Here is an 8,015-nt window from a genome sequence, read left to right as displayed (position 1 = left end):
TCTATATAAGGTTATAAACCGATTTGAACCATACTTGGCACAGTTGTTGGATATCGTAACAAAACACGTCGTGCAAAATTTCATTCCAATCGGATAAGAATTGCGCACTCTAGAGGCTCAAGAAGTCAAGACCTCAGATCGGTTTATATGGCAGCTATATCAAGTTATGAACCGATTTGAACCATATTTGGCACAGTTGTTGAAAATAATAACGAAACACGTCGTGCAAAATTTCATTCCAATCGGATAAGAATTGTGCACTCTAGAGGCTCAAGAAATCATGACCCAAGATCGGTTTATATGGCAGCTATATCAGGTTATAACCCGATTTGAACCATACTTGGCACGGTTGTTGGATATCATAACAAAACACGTTGTGCAAAATTTCATCCCAATCGGATAAAATTTGCGCCTTCTAGAGGTTCAAGAAGTCAAGACCCAAGATCGGTTTATATGGCAGCTATATCAAAACATGGACCGATATGGCCCATTTACAATATCAACCGACCTACACTAATAAGAAGTATTTGTGCAAAATTTCAAGCGGCTAGCTTTACTCCTTCGAAAGTTAGCGTGCTTTAGACAGACAGACGGACGGACGGACGGACATGGCTAGATCGACATAAAATTTCACGACAATCAAGAATATATATACTTTATGGGGTCTCAGACGAATATTTCGAGTAGTTACAATCAGAATGACGAAATTAGTATACCCCCCATCTTAGGGTGGAGGGTATAAAAACACAAACAATTGTAATGCGGCAAAGGAAATGAAATTTCGAGCAGGTAACTGGGGATCGAAACGGTTAACTCAGTGAAGCAGGCCAGATAATCTTCTGTTTTTGTCATAATATCAAAGACAAAGACTGTGTGTTAAATGTTTGCAGATCTATTATGCTATAAAACAAGGGTTATCATTAATAATTTAACAATAATAAACACCCAGCCAATCTGAATGTATTGTAAGCATTTATCAGCCTCGCTTACATATTCAGTGTGTATTACACCCACGTACACACTCAAGAACAAATGCACAACCCAGCGGGAAAGTTCAGGAGTAAAAGCTGTTTCTAAAAGGCCTTATTTTGCAGACACAAGACATGTCAGAGAACTTCCCTACTCCTTGCTATTTGGCAAGGTGCATCCAAAAATATAAGGCCTTCCTTTCTCATATTCAAAAGAAGGGCTTATAGAAGGTCGCACGCCGAAACAGGTTTCAAAACGTGTAGGATAAAAAAATAATTTCATTTTAAATTTTTCTCTTTAAATTGGAAAGTCCGAAAATCTATTTTTAGAATGAGAATTTTATTTTTACATATCCTAAAACTTAATTTGCCTTCGCCGTGATATGATCCACCGACCCTCTGTTTACTAAACCGATGTGTTATCTACAGTGCTATGGCACACCGAACAATGACTTCGTCAAAAGCCTAATATGAGTTTGATATCGGCTTGCTTTTTCTTCGTTTATTGTTTTGTTTACTGCAAAGACACGAGGAACTCATATGTAGCTAAGAAATTATCTTATAAAGGGTGATTTTTTTGAGGTTAGGATTTTCATGCATTAGTATTTGACAGATCACGTGGGATTTCAGACATGGTGTCAAAGAGAAAGATGCTCAGTATGCTTTGACATTTCATCATGAATAGACTTACTAACGAGCAACGCTTGCAAATCATTGAATTTTATTACCAAAATCAGTGTTCGGTTCGAAATGTGTTCAAATTTTGACAAATTTTGTTCAGCGATGAGGCTCATTTCTGGTTGAATGGCTACGTAAATAAGCAAAATTGCCGCATTTGGAGTGAAGAGCAACCAGAAGCCGTTCAAGAACTGCCCATGCATCCCGAAAAATGCACTGTTTGGTGTGGTTTGTACGCTGGTGGAATCATTGGACCGTATTTTTTCAAAGATGCTGTTGGACGCAACGTTACGGTGAATGAACACATTTCGAACCGAACACTGATTTTGGTAATAAAATTCAATGATTTGCAAGCGTTGCTCGTTAGTAAGTCTATTCATGATGAAATGTCAAAGCATACTGAGCATCTTTCTCTTTGACACCATGTCTGAAATCCCACGTGATCTGTCAAATACTAATGCATGAAAATCCTAACCTCAAAAAAATCACCCTTTAGAAGGTTTTCTTCTTTTGAACGAAGTGAATTTGCAAAGTGAGGAAGATTCGATCAAAGGCAAAATATAAGAGGGCTTTTAGAATTCGTTTTGCTTTGATTTTGGTCGGATTATATGACTAATGGAAGGTTTCTAAATGTCGGCCCTTCTCAAGTTTCCCGCTGGGAAACTATCTTACAACTACACTAGCAAGCACTGACAGGTATGTATATGTTCACATCTCAACGAAAAGAGCATGAAACATGTGTTTGTGATATGTTTATTGAGTGCATTCAAATTGTTAAATGCTCATTAATTTGTTAATAACACTCATGTGCGGCAAATTGATGGCCTTGAGGAAATGGAAAAGTTCAGGGAATTGCATTTGTCGATGGCGATAATCACGCCCAAGCCCACACGCCGGAGGCAATGTGAATATTGTCAAAATGAACACTGATTATTCAAACAGTATCGAATAGCAAATAACCAACAACCGAATATTGGTCTTTGATAGCATTTACATTTGAAGAAAAAGCGCTAAGTTTCAAAATAAAAATGTCGTTAATGAATAGGTTATCGATTGCTTTTGGGGAAAATCTAATTCCCAGATAAGAAAAAACTGCTGTGTGTATCAGCACGGAGAGCGTACGAATTTAATGCTTTTTGGAAAAAGTTCCATATTTGACGATTTATTCGACAATTCATTTTGCGTCCATACGCTGGGATTTCGATACCTTAAACTTCAATTATACTAACCCGTTTTGCCAAAAATATATTAAACAGAACTACATATACAAAATTTCACAAAATTAAAAACCACTCTGATGCATGTCTGAACTTTTGTATTCCCACCACCATGTTTCTTCCTCTAATTTTGATGCTAAGTAAGGCGGTTCGTTTGTATGATTGATGAATAAAAACGGGATTTCTCGCACTTTCCTATCAAACTATCATTGATAAAAGCTTTTTTATTAACAAAAGCCGAAGACACAGCAATAGATAAAGTCAATTGGACGACAAATCTAACATTAACAAGTAAAAGCGGGCAATGGTACAGTAGAGTTACAGTAAGGTTTGGATAATGGCAATCATATCCAAACAGGTACAATTTCAATAATAAAGGGTGATTTTTTTGAGGTTAGGATTTTCATGCATTAGTATTTGACAGATCACGTGGGATTTCAGACATGGTGTCAAAGAGAAAGATGCTCAGTATGCTTTGACATTTCATCATGAATAGACTTACTAGGGAGCAACGCTTGCAAATCATTGAATTTTATTACCAAAATCAGTGTTCGGTTCGAAATGTGTTCAAATTTTGACAAATTTTGTTCAGCGATGAGGCTCATTTCTGGTTGAATGGCTACGTAAATAAGCAAAATTGCCGCATTTGGAGTGAAGAACAACCAGAAGCCGTTCAAGAACTGCCCATGCATCCCGAAAAATGCACTGTTTGGTGTGGTTTGTACGCTGGTGGTATCATTGGACCGTATTTTTTCAAAGATGCTGTTGGACGCAACGTTACGGTGAATGAACACATTTCGAACCGAACACTGATTTTGGTAATAAAATTCAATGATTTGCAAGCGTTGCTCGTTAGTAAGTCTATTCATGATGAAATGTCAAAGCATACTGAGCATCTTTCTCTTTGACACCATGTCTGAAATCCCACGTGATCTGTCAAATACTAATGCATGAAAATCCTAACCTCAAAAAATCACCCTTTACAAAGCCATTTGTATATCCGTGATCTCCGTGCCGCTGGACAGCCATCATAAATTACCGTGCAATCCCATGGCAGCCAGTTGTATGTACCGCATTGGCCCGATGGAGTCTTGTACAACACACTGCTATAACAACAACAATCGTGCATCATCCTTGGCGCCAAGTCGCGCAAAGCACTGGTTCCATACAGAATCTCTACACCGATGCTGAAGTAACTGGATCTGCCTGTTGTCGATTATTTACAACTGTCCTCAGCCTATCTGAACATTATTTTAGTTCCCGATGTTTAGAAGATGGGCAGTCTGATCCTGCTACTGAAACATGAAAAGGACATCAGCATCGGTCGTACAGACCGATCTCCCTTCTCTCATCAGTAGCCAAAACGCATGAGGGACTACACCTCCCGCTTCTCTCGTTGGATAATTTCCATTTGCCGAGCATCAGCATGCATTTCGAAGGCTGTATAGGATTACAATTGCTTTACATGCCATCACCGTATTCAAAAGTACAATTGTTATGCTGACAAAGATACATTGGACTTACCATCTAATGCTTTTGGATATTGTGGCTGGATAAATTGCTACGACCACTGATGTGAGGCTAAGGGAGCTTTCTATTTGGTCATGTGGCGGCTACGGAAACTTTGATAACATTGCAGGTATCTGTTCCCAATTGTCAGACAAATGCGAACTAATTATACCCTACACCACCACTGTGGTACAGGGTAATATAGATTTGTACATTTGTTTGCAACGCTAAGAAGGAGAAGAGCTAGACCCATTGATAGGAGTACCGATCGGCTTAGAATCAATTTTTGATTCGATTTAGCTATGTCCGTTTGTCTGTCTGTCCATGTAATCAAGGCACAGGCCACATTTGTTGTCCGATTTTCACAAAATTTTGCATAAGTCTCTTTTTTGGTGCAAGGTCAACTCTATTGATTTTGAAATAATCGCTCCAGATTTAGAATAGCTTCCATATATATCTTCTATCCGATGTGCCCTTTTAAAGCTGTAGAAACCGCAATTTTGGTCCGATTTTGTGTTTCTTTTGACGTCCCAATATGTGTGCAAAATTTCATAAAAATCGGTTCAGATATTTTTCATCCAAAATGCCTTTTTAAAGATGTAAGAGCCACAATTTCGGTCTGATCTTTACCAAATTTGGCACGAAGTGCTTTTGTGACGTCCCAATATGTGTGAAAAATTTCATCGAAATCGGATCAGATTTATATACAGCTCCCATATATCTTTTATCCGATATGGACTTTTAAGGTTGTAGAAGACAAAATTTTGGTCCAATCTTTACCAAATTTGGCATGAAGTGCTTGTTTTGACGTCCTAGTATGTGTGTAAAATTTCATCAGAATCGGATCAAATTTATATATAACTCTCATATATATCTTCCATCTGATATGGGCTTTTAAAGCTGTAGTAGCCATAATTTTGGTCCCATCCTTATAAAATTTTGCAGGAGATGTTTTATTCGACTTCGCACTACATGCAAAAGAAATCATCAAAATCGAACCAGATTTAAGTAAAGTTCCCACACATATCATTAACGCGTTTCGACTTTTAAGGTTGAAGTAGCTACAATTTTTGTCCGATCATTACAAAATTTTTCAAGAGATGTTTTAATTGACATCCCATAAGTGTGCAAAATTTCATCAAAATCGAATAAGATTTAGAAAAAACTGCCATTTATATATTTTATGCGTTTCGACTTTTAAGGCTGTAGAAGCCACAATTTTCGTACCATCGTAAGAAAATCGAAGAAGGTTCTATTCGATATTTCAATAGGTATGCAAAATTAAAGTCTGACTAGATTTGGATATAAGTGTAATATATAGCAAAAGTAGTACGTAGACTCGGTGGTGTAGGATATTATATAGACGGCTCCTCCCGACTTTTGCCTTTCCTTACTGGTTTTTTCTTATCCCAATGCGCGTCACTTGTTTTACTGCCCTGCTAGACCCACTCAGTCCCATGACAGCATCCTCCCTACTTAACTATTTCAAAGGAACGGTGTTGGTTTCATCGTAGCTCTCCGATGAGAATGATTGCAGCAAAACACTTAAGAAACCGATCATTGCTCCTTTCTTGGAGTTTGGAAGGATACAATGTTTTTATTTTTCAAGATTTTCCAAATAATTCCGCAAATTTTGCACTTGCCTTCAAATGTAGAACAACCGATTGAGGTAAAATTACAACTTCATTTGTCGAGTTTTCTGTAACTGAACACTAGCTGCTGCCATGAATCTTCATTAAAAGTAAATAAAAATTAAACAAATTTAATATTACGAATAATTTAATATTATAATAATTACGAATAAACAATATTTATATTTTTTTACTTACCTCTGCCTTTTTGATCCATTTCGTCGTTCGCTTTTGTAATTCATGTAACGGCTGCTTTTCATAAAACAGCTGACCTTTAAAAAACATCTGTTCAAAGTTGCTGGCAAAAAAAGTCCCAGTAGAAGTTTTCAGGTTCTCTATTTTCTAACTGTGCTTCTCTCTCGCACTCTCTTCTGCTGGCAAATAATGCACGTGAACGACTTCCAGTAAAAATTTGTGCAAATTTGCACAAATATTTGGGTTTCCGAACACAGCTTTTATAATTAAGAGGAACACGTCCGAGAGCTAAAACTATGGCTTCAGAAATGGAGAATTGTAGTGAATGCTAGTAAGTGCATTCATGTAACTTTTACTCTCAATAGAGAATCTTGCCTCCAATATTAATATTCAACTCTACTATACCCCAAAAAGATAAAGTAAGGTATCTGGGAATGCATTTAGATAGACGCCTACCTTGGACTGATCATAGAAATGCAAAGTATATCTAAATAAAACTTAAAACAATCGAACTGCATTGGCTCATTTGTCACCACCCAAATTTTCAACTTGAATACAAAGTTTTGCTATATAAATGTATCTTTAAACCAATATGCACTTATGGCATACAGCTCTAGGGTATGGCTTGTGCCACAAATATCAACAAACTACAATGAAGTATCGTCGGAGCCCAATGGTATGTCAGGAACTCCAATATACATAAAGATTTAAACGTCAAACAGGTAAAGAAGGAAATCACCATTTACACTCAATGCTACATAAATAAGTTGAGGTATCTCCCCAGCTCCCTTGCTCGAGATCTTCTGAGCTTTGAATGACATATGCGCCTCAGAAGAACAAACACATTGAGTCTTGCATAAAATTTGCTACAGAAAATGTTAAAAATATAATATTATAATGAATAACTGAAAAATCAAAATTATTCTAAGTAAATGCAAACACAAAGAGGTGATTTAAATAAGTAAAACTCTGTAGAATTAAATTAAATTGAGATTTGTAAACTCTTTGTTATTTTCATATATGAAAAATTCAATAAAAAGAATATCAAAAAAAAATTGTTTTGTTTTACAGCGATTTTTAATAGCTCCGATATAGTGTATATAGTAAAAACAGTCTAGCTCCTCAAAATAACAATCAACCGCAACTTTCTTCTTTCAAAGTTATGGATCTTTGCTATCATATTGGTGGATTTGTGAACAGCGCTAGAGCTGGAAAAAAAATTGCGATTGTACCAACGATGCTTCCAAACCTATCGATATACTATCGCCAAAGTACCGCTATTTGCAAATTTGAAAAAAATAGCAATCCGATCCTGAATGAATCCCGATTATATTTTTCTCAATCGCCCTCCTTGTTCAGCAATACATTGACGACGAGCCGCTATAGGTTCCCGGTCAACTTATTTCACGAATGTCTTTAAAATGCCTTTGCGAATTTTGCTGGAATTATTAAGACAAAGAAAATTTCTGTAAATTTAATTTATTATATATTTTCCTCATTGATAAACCCGAACAAGGCACGGTTTAAAATTTTTGTGTTATTTTTGACATTTGGCCTTTTTATTTTTCATGCCACAATAGCAATACGGGTGTTTTTGTCGATTTCCTCGTGGAGGAAGTTACTTATACAGTAGATTCGTTTGTAGTACCTCGAAATATTGATCTGCGAGCCTATGCTAATTTGCCCACGCACATTTCTTTGAACACAGACCTCAACAAGCCTGAAGGGGTTGTATCCTACGGATTCAACAAGTTGAAACTGAAGGTCTATGGAAGCGGTGGGGTTGGGGAATCAGGAGGCTACTCAGCAGTTGTTGC

At 36.8% G+C, this 8,015-nt stretch overlaps 1 long non-coding RNA gene across 1 annotated transcript; it reads right to left on the bottom strand.

The window, feature by feature from the left end:
- Positions 1-7,175: 7,175 nt before the first annotated feature.
- On the bottom strand, positions 7,176-7,704 carry LOC106091385 (uncharacterized). The gene is made up of 2 exons (XR_001221993.1): positions 7,474-7,704; positions 7,176-7,406 (listed from the first exon to the last, which is right to left on the bottom strand). It is a non-coding gene; the product is annotated as an uncharacterized LOC106091385 (long non-coding RNA).
- Between the last annotated feature and the right edge of the window lie 311 nt (positions 7,705-8,015).

Source organism: Stomoxys calcitrans, chromosome 2 (assembly GCF_963082655.1).
Source record: "Stomoxys calcitrans chromosome 2, idStoCalc2.1, whole genome shotgun sequence".
NCBI lineage: Eukaryota > Metazoa > Arthropoda > Insecta > Diptera > Muscidae > Stomoxys > Stomoxys calcitrans.
The sequence above is the reverse complement of the archived record's forward strand: the minus strand, read 5'-3'. Positions and strand labels throughout refer to the sequence as shown.